The following is a 14,715-nucleotide window of genomic DNA, read 5'->3' as shown; positions in this document are numbered from 1 at the left end:
TAATAGTATGGAGTTTTATTCCAGGGCTAAATAAGCAGCGATCGCTGTTCACTGGTCTTTTATTCTGCAGTGTGAGTAGAGCTGTCAGTGCCACTTATTGACATACTAAAAAAACATACTTGTGGCCATTTTTTTGTGTGTTATGGCACACTCATCACAACACAATATCAGTGAATTATTATTATTATTATTACTGTGTTATTGTTGTGAGAACATGTCACTTTCTTGGCTTTGCTGCGAGTTCATGGCTAAAATTTTTCTAAATCTGATTCCGGGAACGTGGTCCGGTCGTGATGTCACAACCAAGAATGTGCCAGTTCAGAAAACTCGCTGGGGGTGTGACAAAATTGCGTCAAAATCACCACTTCATTTCATTGTTTTTTTATTTATCTATGACAGCAGTATGACAAAAAAAAGTTTTATTGAGTGAGTACTTTAATTTTGCAAATTTTTTTTCTAACTTTTTTGGTGTCATGAGCACTTTAATGTGAAAGGCAGACACCCTGGCCTAATTACCAGTCAGTCCCAGAGCAGTTGTTAATGGGGACATGCCAGCTGCATGAAAGCTATTTCGGTGAACCACTACACTACTAAAGGGACTTGGAATACCTATCCAATGTACAGTATACAAGACCATGTCCACACAAACACAGATATTTTAAAAACACTTTTTTTTTTTGCATTTTGGCCTCTCGTCCACATGTAAACACAAGTCAGGGTTTCCGCTACATGTAATTGATCGTGGTGGCCCGCCACTACAAAATAAAAGCTGCCACACCTTAAAAATTAACTTGAAAACAATAATGTATCTTCTGCATATGATATATATACATCCATACATATATAGCTTTTTTACATATATAGATTTTTGTGATGCAAATGTATTAATCTTTTGAACGCATATTGTTTTGAGAAGCCAAACTCTTTACTTAAATGGCCCCAGCAACTAAGCGGAACTATGTTCCTCGTCATGGATCTCCGACCAGAACAAGGCTCATGGCACCAATTGGTTTTGCTGTACTACACTGCTGATGGGGATGTCATACAACTTCATGTCAAAAAATCAGAACGATACCTTTAATGTAAGACAGATAAATTGGCGACTAACATGGACATGATTCCTAATGAGACAGTAGAGGTACTGTAATACCTGATGAGAACAAGGGTTGAGTCTAAATTTTGTAACATCTCAACAAAAGGGCTTCTACTGAGCCTTCCTAGTTGATAAGGCTATGAGTGAGGGAGGGTGAGGTAGAGGGAAGAATGTGTCTGGCATAGACCCAGCACCGTGCAAAAATCATTTAAAGTGAGTTGGCACTCTTTACTTTCTCAATGACAAATACCACACCCTGTTTCTTTTTTAAGTCCAACTGGTTTCTGCAGCAGAAGCCAACAATCCACCCCAATGCTGACCCCAACAAAACCGCATCTCTAGAAACCTGACTAAAGCTACCAAGCCTGAGAGATTATCACATGCAGTCTCCAGATTAAAACTGGTCACACTCTCCATGACTGAGAAATGGTGTCAAATTTGTAGGGCCCAGCCATGAAGGTGAACCACAGCCCTGATAGTCAGTCACTTGGAGAAGGGTAAAGTCAAAGAGGCTCTGCTATCTCTAAGTCTATGAAGCCGCAAATGAGCTACAGTAAGCTCTCGTTTATCGCGATTAATTGGTTCAAGATCGGACCGTGAGAAGTGAATTTCCGCAAAGTAGGAGTCCTTCCTTATAAATTGAATATTTTCATAGCTACAGCAAATAAAATCTCTTTACAACCTTCTAAATGCAGTTTTTAACATTATTAGAACCATCTAGACATGAAATACCTACCTTTACACTCCTATTACCAACATAGTGGACAACACAGTAGACATAATAATTTGTCTGTCACAATAATCAATAATCAATTAACCTCACCATAAATAAAAGCAAACTTGATCATTTTGACATGTGCATGTGTGTGCTGCAAGTGAATGTCGTGTGGAGTAAAAGGCAAGCAAACGATATTGGGTGATTCTCCTGAAAGGGGTACCAGTGAATGAGAGTATTCACAAGTGTGCTAGCGACAGTGCAGTTACTTTGAGGGTCATGATGACTACAGTGATTTGAAGCCATAGCCATGTGAAAGCATACTGCAAACATCTTCAATAAACTGAAGTAACGGTGTCAAATACTTTCTTTTTGTCTGTCGTGTATAAAATACGACCTGATGTCAATTTCAGACCGTTTGCGCATCATCATTTCATGGCATGAAGAAGTTTGTGACAGTTAAATAAATCATACAAAACGGTGGAGCTTACATTTCAGTTGCCGTGATTCTAGTATTCTAGTAAGTATAACAACTCATTGTGAACCAAACACATTTTGCTGCAAAACACGTACTTTGACCAAACGCCGACAAAATGTTACACCTCATTAAACGTAAACAGCGTATTCCACACAATGTTGCTAAAAGTGAAGCAAGGAAGTATACCGTACATGCAAATGATCTGACATCTGCATTGACACAGAATGTGAACTTCAGAGTATTTCAGGGTTATTCTTATTTCTTTGTCAGTATTCAGACATTAACGAAAGTGACACTGATTCAAACTCAGAAATATTGCGATTGTCGCTGGCTGAGTGGTTAGCATGTTGGCCACAAACTCAGGAGATCGGGAAGACATGGGTTCAAAATTTCACTTTAACTTTATTTGCAAGTGATATATTTATACATCCTTACAAAAATCCTTCCACCCATCCATTTTCTCCTGCTTCTCCTGTTCAGGGTCGCGAGGAGCTGGAACCTATCTCAGCTTACTTTGGGGCAATAGGAGGACTACACCCTGGACTAATCGCCAGTCAATCTTGAGCCAGACAACCATATACGCTCAAATTCACACCGTCACTGAGTGGGGTATCTTTTTATCAAGAAGACAGACATTATCCACATTATGCAGAGAGTCCCTGAGAGGGGTATGGTCTTCTTCAATCCATCTCACTTCTCAATAACCTCCTGAAAACAATAACATTTTCATCACCTGATGGATACATAATCCCAACACTTGACTTAACCTGTTTGTGTCCCCAAAATGGACTGTGGGAGATGATTCATTTAGAAACTACAAGTGTCAGTGAAACATGTGTCGCCAAGACTGCGCATGAGTTAATAGACAGCTAGTCATCATCAAAGCATCCACCTGTTTTCAGTGACAGTAAATCAGAGAGTGGTGGCAGTCCGGCTAGCCTTCTGCAATGTGAGGGAATCCTCATCTCATTTTGTCTTATGTAATAACCATACAACTGCCCTCTCCGTTACACTACAGCTATTCTAATGGACTGCCGTGAAGATCTTTCTGCATTTGTTGGCATCACTTTCAATAAAAACTGCACGGTGCCAAATCAAGTCCACGGAAAAAACTCTGAATGAATGAAGATAGGTCATCCGATACAGACACTGATAATGTGCTAAAGCTTAGGACTTGTCAAACCGTCACAACAAAAATAATGCCACCAGGAAGATCAGCAAATATTTTCAGGCGACAAACAACATTAACAGCCAGAAAGTAGAGCACACTAACTTTAAACTGTGACCTCCGTCTGTACGTTCTTTTAAAACTATTTTTATAACACATTGTTGGAGTTCATCTGAAAACTAGCACAACATTACAATTGTACATATTTAGACTATATTATCAGGAAATACTGATATACTAAATATAGTATAGTGACCACTAAATGGTCTTTGGTCTTCCACTCGTATAGCGGTTTTCCACCTCCAAGAGGAGCTTTGAGACTGCTAGCACATTTACCTACTGATGACGCAGGGGTTCAGCATGTTGCCCAAGGACACTTCAACACATCACGGGAGGACGAAGGATTAAACCCGCAAACCTTCAGGTTGAGAGACCAGCCACCTGAGCCATTCCGCACTAGTCGCCAGTGTAGAATACTGTCTATCAACATGTCTTTGAATTTGTCTTGTGAATGCTTTTTCGTTCATTAGCCATTATCATGCTTGAAAATGCTTAATTTAGGCTAAAAATACATAAAATTTGCTTAAATATGCATATTTTTTTACTAATAATCGGCCATAGTCAACCAGGAAACAGCAATCAATTAATATGTTTTCAAAATAACGTCATATTCGAACCGCAAAGTGGCGAGGGACTACTGCACTTCTATTACGGCCCATGCTATGTACTACTACGGACAGAAATTGTCCATATAAAGCTAATAATTTGGGGAACTAAGGTGACTGTGACTACATTGCATGACATAAGCATAAAGTTTGATAATTGCTATCAAACAATGCTCACAGTTCTGTCTCACCTGACTGTAGCAAAAGGACAAAACTGGTCAGTTCTTTGCCTGCCCAGGAGTTTTTCTTTTTCTGTGTCCAAACTATTCAAAATAAAAGATCAACTATACCTGTTCTCACGCGCTTCAGCAAAACGATCGAGTCCATTTGATTTTGGGTACGTAGGTTGTGGTTTGGCAGGTCTGTCGATTGGCCACTAAAATTCATGAAGGTATTCAAATTTCATCTTGAAATGTTATTTTAAAGGGTCCCGGACATGATTCATCAACTGTGCTTAAATATGTTTTATATTGTTTGTAATTATGTTCTACATTGTTCAATTTTTGAAAGCGAACGGTAAATTCGCAAAAATTACATTTATAGTTTATGACGACCTAGCTCGCAGCTCAGCCTCATTTCCGGAAGTGACGTCATCGGGGTAACACCTCTCAGCTAAAGCAGAGTAAACAAATGCTTCTCGAGGTAGATTCTCGACTTGGTTCAGTATCTTTTTCATCAAAACAGGAAAAATGTTGTGTTGCTGCTGGATGTTCACAGAAAAAAACAAGATGGCGAAGAACGACCACTATGCAAAGCATTATACATCCTGTTTTATACACAATAAAACAGGCTGTAAAAACCCCTTTACGCTCATGAAGAAGCTGATTTAAAACAATAATTGAAGGATAAGAAACTCGTGGCTGGCATCGTGAACATTGTTTTCTTTGCGCAGTCATGCTGTTTCGTCCTCCAAAATGTTTGAAGAGCATTGTTACATAAGAAGTCGAGAAGCGTGTGCGTGTGTGCAGAGAAAGAGAGGCGGAGACAAGCAGGCCGGCTCCAGACTGATATCAACTGACGAAATGCTTCAGTGGGATACCCAATCCTGCCAGTGGGATTTACAGGTTGTGTGTGGTTGATGGAGAGGGAAACACAGTATCAGTCAGGCCTTACTTTCTGGACCCTATCCAATAGACTGCTTTCCATCTCAGGTTCTGTCCTTGTCTACTGCCTCTATTTTGGACTTTCTCATTTATAAAGTCATAAAACAGATGGTGTGAAAAGCCCTGATGTGCCAACATGGACGATAGAAATGGAAGCCTGGCTAGGATGCACACACTCATGCACCGATGAAGCAAACGAGTAATGCAACTACTTGGATGCTTGGAAAGCTACTCTGCTGACACACGTTGTGTATTGGGTAACCACCATAACCCTCTTGCCATTGACCGGTGTAACCTCTCCAGGTCAGCTCCTTGAACTTGTTACTTGTGTGTGTTTATTGTCACAATAAGTTCAGAGACAAGTACACAATAACTGGTGCGTCCAGTTGTGTCAATCACAAGTCAGTGCTGAGCAGGTTTTCAGTTCAGTGATCATACGCTATAGACACTAAAATAAGTTCTTTTACTAATCATAATAATCATTTTTTTAATATAAAGTTTTCATCTGGCCTTGGTGGTGTAATGGTACATGCTGCTGCCTTGAGTGTTCGTGATTGGCCCCAATACCCAGCCACTGGAGATGTCCATTGCCTATCTTAAGCCTGGAGGGCATGTCTGGAAGGGCATCTGTCATAAAAACTAAGCCAAACAAATCATGCGATTGACTCGCTGTGGCAACCACTGACAGCAAAACCCGAAAGACAACATTTCAATCCTTCATTTAACAATGTAGTACTGGTACAAACCTATTTGCAGAAGTACAGGCAGTGCAACTACCAAGAAAAGCACCATTCTGAAAGGCATGCTGCACAGTAATCGAGAGGCACAGTCTTCCACCATTTCTTGGAGTTACTTCAAGAACTAGTGGGTGTGTTACTTTCTGCTCAGTCATTATGCCAGGAAAATGTCTGTTTTTTCTCAAAGGCCACCAGTGAAGTCACAGTCTGACCACTGACACAACCTTTCTTTGTCAGTCTTCGACTATGTACATAATGGTGTGTTATGTCACAAGAGGTCCACAGAATAGCATCAAAACCAACTGTAAAAATGTCTCTTCTCTTACGACAGATGTTGAGACTTGCAACTATGTAAAGCTGTGCAGAATGATATTCATTATAGTGAAGTGCAGCCCATCCTATTCTTCCTCACACTTATTTTTCTTATTCTGCATGCCCCAGGTATCTATGATCATTCGAGGATTGATCCACTTCGTCCTAAAACAGATGCAGAACAAGCTATGCAAAGAACCCCCACACATTATATCACTAGATAGGTAGGTAGTGTGCTATAAAGTGTATAACATTCTAAAAAACCATAGTGATGTCATTGAGGAAGCACTGTGAAAACAGCCACTTGATTAGGTACCCACACTTCAGGCCATAACGTGTTTAGAACCCCCACACGTTATAATCACTGGACAGGTCTCGATGGGGGGTAAGAACCCCATTTATATTTGGTAACATTCTGTGTAACAATGCCGATGTAATTGACAAAGTTGAAAACAGCCCTTTCATTAGGAACCCACTCTTTCAGGCCATAGCCGACCATACATATAACATGCGAGCAATATTTCTAGTGTTCTTTTCCCTTTATTTAGGCTTTTTTAACATTGCAAGTGTCCGACCCAGCTCTTCTTTATGTTAGGTCATCATAACCACATCTACACTTGGAACAAACGTTAAACAACTTCTGGTACCTTTGCAGACAACATCCCTTTGATGATTTGCGTGGCTGTGATTTTTCCTGCCGAGTATTTCCGAGACAATGTTAGGGTGACCGTATTTTGGTGACCGAAAACCAGGATACTCGGCCCAGCAATGAGATTCTCAAATGATACTCGAAGTATGTACTTAAAGTATGCCCCCTCTGTATGTATATAAAACTGTTATATTACAAAATACTGTGTATAACGAAAGACAGTTTCAGGTAGGCTTCTCAGAAAATATAGTTAAAATGTCTCTATAGTACCTTGCATTTTATCATTTTGCATATTATGAAGAGATTTACCACTCTGATGACGCAAGAGAAGTTCCCATGTCTGTATGTGGAATCAAGTTGTGGAATGGATTGAGTAAAGAACTCAAACAATGCACAACAATGAGCGATTTTAAGAAAAAGTACAAGCAGTTGATGTTCACAAAATACAAAGAAGAAGAGACCTGAACCACTGTGTACATACAATACAACATCTAACCACTACTATACTGACTATTAACTCTTCATTGTGGTGAGTACATGGTCTGTACTCATTCATTATCAATCAAACACTTCTTCAATCATTCTATCAGTTATTATTAAGCCTGTAGCTTCCTTTTAGTAAGTGAAAACCTTGGTTATGATCGCACTACATTGTCATGTAGCCTTACAAAGCATACCTGGAAGAACAAGAGGTGAATAAATGTATTGCAGTTGATGTGAAACTGATGAGGGGTAGGATTAAATAAGCTTTGCTTCTTCCTACTCCTTTTTGGACATGCAAAACTGTGAACTGTATTATGTGATGTGCTACTGTTTGACTTACATGCATGTTCAAGATGAATTAAAACCATGAACCATGAACCATGAACCATGAACCCATATTATCACAATGTATCCAGACAGGTTGCTAACATGCTAGCATTTTTACGTTTAAAAGGCAAAGCCTAAAAGCCAAGCCAACGTCAACGCTAGGCCACAGGTTAGCAATAGGTGGCAGTCATCGGACTGATCACTGGTGGTGTTGAAACATCATACAGAAGAGAGGTGGCGGACCTCATAGCTTGGTGTCGTGATAACAATCTCCTTCTCAATACAGATAAGACCAAAGAGATGATCATTGACCCAAGAACAAGGGAAAAGGAAAAGGAGCCACATAGACCCCTGTTTATTGATGAGACTGAGGTGGAGAGGGTGAAAACCTTCGAGTTCCTTGAAAACCTTCAAGTTCCTTGGCACACACATCAGCGAGGACCTCACCTGGTCTCACAACACCCAACAAATTATGAAGAAGTCCCAAAGGAGACTGTACTTCCTGAGAAGACTGAGGAATTTTGGCATGTCCACCACAATCCTGAGTTGCTTCTACAGATGCACTATGGAAAGTGTCCTTACCGCCTCCATCACTGTTTGGTACGGTAACTGTACAACACGTGATAGGAAGGCACTCCAGCGGGTGATCAAGACCTCAGAGAACATTGTTGGGGCAGCCCTCCCCTCACTGCAAGACATTTATAAAACTAGAGTCCTACGCAGAACACACAACCTCATCAAGGACAGCACACATCCACAACACTCATTATTCACACTCCTACCGTCAGGCAGACGCTACAGGAGTTTGAAGTCCAGGACCACAAGGCTGGCAAACAGCTTTTACCCGCTGGCAAACAGCTTTTACCCACAGGCCATCAGGCTTCTCAACGAAGCACTCACACACGCCGCACGCAACACACGCACACACTCATAGCACTTTATATATTTATTTGTATTATTTATTTGTATTAATGTCTCTTCTGTTTCTGTTGCTTAATTTATTGGTATATATGTTTATGTGTTTATGTTTCTTATGTTCTTTTTCTTTCTTGTGTTTTCTTTCTTTTCGTGGGAGAATGAACAGAATAAGATTTTCATTGCATGGTATAACTGCTGTTTTACCATGCACATGACAATAAAACTCTCTTGAATCTTGAATCATTTTTTTAAACAATATACTAAAAAATGATAAATGTGGAACATGTATTTAAAATAAATAACCAAACTGTATTATTTCCAGATCAATAATAAATAAAATACAGTTCGTAATGCAGTCTACTCTGGCTAATCCTGCAACTCAAGTCACAATATCATAAATACCATAAAAAAAACAAAGCAAAATGCTAACAAATGCAATCAATAAGTGTCTCAAGAAGGTTACAACATAAATAATAATTTTTTAAAACCCTTGTAATATTACATTATTATTTCATAGCGTGGTGAAGGTGCAGGTCACAACTTGGCCACCAGAGTGTTTTGGAGTTGTTGTTGTGTATTTACCAAGTTTTGATTAATTTGCTTGTGTGATGACCCACTAAATATTTAAGACATTCACCAAGTTTCACTTCCGTTTCCGGGTCATGTGATTGTTGTAGCAACTGTTGCTAAGTGTTGTTCAGTGGAGAGTAAAGGGTTTATACCACTTATCCTCGACTCCTGTCTCATTCCTAATCACATCTACATATTTAGTGACCCTCGACGTTGAATAATATGTCGACCAACAACGGTAGCAGCAGCGTGGCATGTGGCCTCGTCAACGAATAACACAGGACGCGACAAAGTATGTCCACGGCGGACCCCCACTTTCTCTCATACCGCAGGAACGGTATGACGGAAAACGTTTGTTTTTGAAACTGGGACTTTTTAATACCGTGGCATAGCTTCAAACCGGTAACGGGCCCGCGCCTTTCCACTATCACGGAAAAAAGTTCAGAGAAATGATTACATTTGCACTTGCACTGTATATTCGGATACTTACAAGTAGTGTCAGTATCTACCTACTTCCACCAAGGTTGGAGATGATCGGATTAAAAACGCAAGGTTATTCATTTTTGACATGGTTGTGGTTTTGACCTTTAACCTCCATTCTTTGACATGTATGTATAAAGTACTAAAACCTGAATAATGAGTATTTTGTGCCAATTCGTCTGCACGCTTTCATACAAAATGAGATATTAAATGATATGTTAAATATTCTGGTATACACAAATGACTCGAAGGGATTTAACCAGACGCACCAACCAGTAAATATCAAGTTCATCAAGTCATCCTGTGTAAGAATTACACTACTGTACTTGGCAAGGTACACAGCACGGCTCAGTGTGACCAAGCAGTTGAGACTACAAAAAGAGAGTTGCGAAAAGACAATGGCAGACGTGGCTGCTGCTTCGGTTATGCAAGCCTTGAGCTGAAGCCCAATCGTCTGGGAAGTCTATGAGACATGCTTTGCAAGTGAAGGGAGCCCTGAGAGGACATCTTCTCCTCACCGGCTATTGGACTGCCCACCACCTGCAGGTTTCATTCAATGTTCACAGCCCTTGAGTGGTAATGTCAGGCATCCTTTGTGACTGGCAGGAAGAAAGCTCCCCCAGGAAACCAAATTACGCCAATGGAAAAATGCAGTGCCTTCCACAATGAGAAGAGCTAGATCTTGCATAACCCTGCAAACACAGGATGTTACCTTGCTCCAAATTAAATAGCAACACATTAAAAGGTGGAACAATCATCAATAAAAGCACACAATTAATTTAGAATCTCCACCTCATTTCCCTGTAACACAATTATACAATACCACTGACACACATGCGGGATTAATTCATTTTAAATTAAAAAAACGGCTTCCAAATGCTTACGTAACTCATCTGGCCTTAAATGTTCTTTTAACAATGGTAACAAATTGGATTATGGGCCACTTGACAAGCTTAAAAAGGCACACACAATTCAATTCTTCTGTCACTCAACTTCAATGTGTGTTCTGTAGACCGCTTTCTGTCGCTTCATTATCAATGGACTGTTGATTGGTACATCGCCACACAGCCAACTGGCCATTCATCCCCATTTCAATGGGAATGACGCAAATCCTTGGTCCGTTAGGTCGCTTGTGGCGGGGACCTGTTGGACTGTGGCCCTCTACGTGCTGTACCAGTTTACAATGTGCCAGAGCCTCTGACTGGACTTGTTAGTTAAATCTGAGTCTTTTTGTGCTTAAGTTATGGTGGTATTACTGTGACCCAATGACAGACGATCCTATGAATGTTTTCTCTGAATGCATCCTTAATATCTGCACTTTCTTGTAGCATTCCACTACTTCTATGTCCATTAAAGTAATGAAACTCCTTCTCGCCTGAATCCAACAACATATACTGTAATATTGAAGTTCAGGGGTCATTTTCGTGGATTTTCTGCAGTGTAACTAACAGACCATCCATAAAATTCCTGACAACATAGCTGATTTTCCTATAAAGAACAGCTGTGTTGTTATTCCCCTTTCAGTGAATTTAGGTCACAAGTCATAGAACAAGACAACACAAGAGGACAGAAGAAAAGCACAAGCAACTTCTACTTGCAAAAAACGTACACAACCTGCTGCAAATATTAGACAGCCCACACATGCAAGATTTCATACGATTGCTCTAAACATACTAGCTAGAAATATGATCATTTTCAAAGTTTGGTCTGGTTATTGAATAGTTGGTTATCATTGGTTGAGGTTTTTGTGATATGACATTGACACGTGTGTTATGCTTATGTGTGTTTATAAAGTAAGAAAAAAAATCTTACCATTTTCCTATATGTAAAGCATTAATGATTGATGAAGGAGTAATCACATTTTATTATTGGTCATGCGACATTAATACATTATAATTTATAAATACAACTGTAAAGAGTCACGAATAACAAATGAAATCATGTCGTTAGGTATGAAGATTTGACACACTGTACCATGAATGCGTTGTAATTAATGCTACAGTATGTATGGGGGTGAATTCTTAAACAATACCGCCATCTACTGACGTTTGACGACAGCCTTTTTGTTTGATGTTCTTGTCTGAAGCGTGATCATGACGTTACAAACATGTTGCTGTGAACAACTTATGACAGTAATATATAATATTACATAATTGCTAAATAGGTTAGCAAAGATCCTATATTAGTATGAGTGCCGACTTCGCCGAAAATACATGTAACATAGCACGCAATGGAGCAGAAAGTCAGTGTGTGAAAGGAACTTTGCATTTACTATAGTCATATTAAGAAAAAAAAGCACCTTCAAGATATACTGTGTGGGACTACACTTTGAGTCTTAGCCACTGTCCCGTTTATTTACAGCTACAATTCCCCCCGCCCCCATTTGAAATTAACAAACCAGGAATCAAGTTTACATCAAGTTTATATGTAGTTGTAGACATAATTAAGGTGTTTTTACTCACTTTTTTGGCTCTCCTACGAGGTTATGCTTTTTCCTACAGCATCTCTTACATCATATGCAACTAATATGCAAATTTACCAATGAGGTCATAGCTAATTTTCCTATTGAGGAGTTGGCAGCAGTGGTTATTGGGAGACAGGGCTGCTGCTTAGGCTAACACAACATGCTTACTGCCTGCTAGCTTATTTCATTGAAGCTAACAGGTTCATTTCCACGATACACAGACTGGCTAAGCTACAAAAAATGGTCACATGGTCACATTTCTTCTCTCACCTTTCTCTCTTTCCTTTTTTCACTCCCGGACATTTTTTTACTCGGCACTTGCAGCATAGTTTCACTCTGCTCTGCTGCAACTGCTGACTGATAGGCAACACGCTGCAGCTTCCAAGCACTGCGAAGGTAGTAGTGGACCAAACCATTTTATGTATCTCTGGGGGTTACTCAGTCAATATGGAAGATTACTTTTGGTCAATGTGGATATTTAACTGTTACTACCAAATAAAAGAGATTGTTTTAACCGTGTTTTGACAATGTTTAAAAAAGTCACCACCAGATAGCATAATTGATCTATTTACTGGGGCCCTTGTCAGTCACAGGTCCTTGGAATCGTAATAACATGTCCCCCATTACACTTGTTGTAGGATATGTTAGCTAAAACACTACAACCCAATGCCGAAACCCGGGATCGAACCAGGGACCTTTAGATCTTCAGTCTAACGCTCTCCCAACTGAGCTATTTCGGCACACAAGGGAGCAAAAACATTGTGACCATTAGAGGGCACTCACACATCAAGGTTGCCTTGCCCTCTGATGTGCTTATTTAATTGTTATGAATGCAACTTGGTCTTCATTGTACGACTGCATCGCTCACTACTGAATAGAAAGGTGCAATGCTCTTACGACTAATACGTGTTATGTCGAATATGTTATTATATTAAACAATCGGCTTATACTGTACATAAACATCCTCATGCAATGTCACAATCATGACTGCGTGGACGTACCTTGAATCCTATTGTTTGCAGCATTAATGTCAACACTTAACAGTATGTTTGCCTATTCCACTTTATTGCAGCTAAGTTGTGCTTAACTGATACCAAACATAAATGACTGCTCCCGCAAAACCAGCAGCACTGGCCTCATTGTACTGACTATGTTTAAATACTGTTGATTGATCACCCTACAGCCTGAATCCCACTTAGATGACCTTCTTTTTCCTAGACTGCAGAGTTGGTTTGCAACTCCGTCCCACACAGCTGAAAACTCCCACGCGGTATTCAAAAGCATGTGTTGGCATCTTTTGAAGAAGAGTGCACTCTATGGCTCACTGGGACAAGCTTGACCTGATCAGGTACAGAGAGAGGGTGGTGTACAGAGAGAGGGTGGTGTGCAGTGCCGGCTGAGCCAGGCCCATCTCATAATGCAACGGCATCTGAAAATAAAGCTAAAAGTGACAGAAAAGTCACTTGTGATTATTAGAAGTCTATGTAACCACATGAGTCAAAGGGGCTTCATAAGTAATACATGCACACACTTCAACAATCCTTGTTACTGAGGGCGTGATCATGTGTGTAGCAGACGTGTTAAACGATCGCCATGTGCAACCTACCTGCCATTTGTGACAGCGATATCAAATTAAAAACATGCCACGCAAAATATCTCACAGGGTAGCACGTTTAAAAGCTTTATTTTAATACGGCATTTGAAGAACAAACACTTGATGGACTATGGTGAGTTTTTGAGGTTCACGCTGCATCGGTCAAACGGCAGCTGTGTATGTGTATGTCAAACGCCCGTATGTGCGTGACAGCCATTTTGGCGGCTTGAAAAAAAATTGTGTCCACACTGTGTCAGATTAGTTAGTAGTTGCATCCAGAAGCGAACTGACAACTGGGAGAAAACGATGTAATACATAAGGTACACCTACCTGTGGCGCTGTCACCAAAACTATAGAGCGCATGCGTATAAAATCCGTTGTCTTTCACTTTAAAGGCTTGTCGAGACTGACGACGAAGTGGAATTACTTCTGCTAGTCATCAATACTTGACATGAAAACGTTTTGTGGACAGCCCCTAAACGTATTATTAGCAATAGTAATCTATAATTGTTATGTTTGGGGAGGAGTCACACCTACTGCAGATTTGCAATTAGGCCTACTTATGCCAGCCGAGGCAGAATGCTTCCCTGTCACGGCCACCACTGACATCTTCTCCCCGCTTGCAGACTTCCCAGGTATTGCACCCCAGCTTTGTGGTAGTACTTTTGGATCAGACTATTTTTCTAGCCTTCTGCTACACTTTTCATTTGGACGTACCTGTGTACAGAATGTGTATGTTTGGACTTTGCAGCTCCCTCTCAACCGTACCAGTATGAACCCACCAGATACGGAACCCGTCGGGGTCAACACTTTACTCTTATCTCTTTTCTATACATGGCAGGATGATTAGTGAACATGAAGGGTGTCTTCGCGACCCACACGGCTAAGGGGATCGTCACATTGTGTCAGAGGAAAATGGGCACAACTGAGAGTCTTTTGTGCGTCTACAACACTAACAT

At 40.3% G+C, this 14,715-nt stretch overlaps 1 non-coding gene across 1 annotated transcript; it reads right to left on the bottom strand.

The window, feature by feature from the left end:
- Window positions 1-12,829: 12,829 nt before the first annotated feature.
- On the bottom strand, window positions 12,830-12,902 carry trnaf-gaa (transfer RNA phenylalanine (anticodon GAA)). The gene has a single exon. It is a non-coding gene; the product is annotated as a tRNA-Phe (tRNA).
- Between the last annotated feature and the right edge of the window lie 1,813 nt (window positions 12,903-14,715).

Source organism: Dunckerocampus dactyliophorus, chromosome 8, assembly GCF_027744805.1.
Source record: "Dunckerocampus dactyliophorus isolate RoL2022-P2 chromosome 8, RoL_Ddac_1.1, whole genome shotgun sequence".
Classification (NCBI taxonomy): Eukaryota; Metazoa; Chordata; class Actinopteri; order Syngnathiformes; family Syngnathidae; genus Dunckerocampus; species Dunckerocampus dactyliophorus.
Note: the sequence above shows the minus strand (reverse complement) of the source record. Positions and strands in the feature narration are given on the sequence as shown.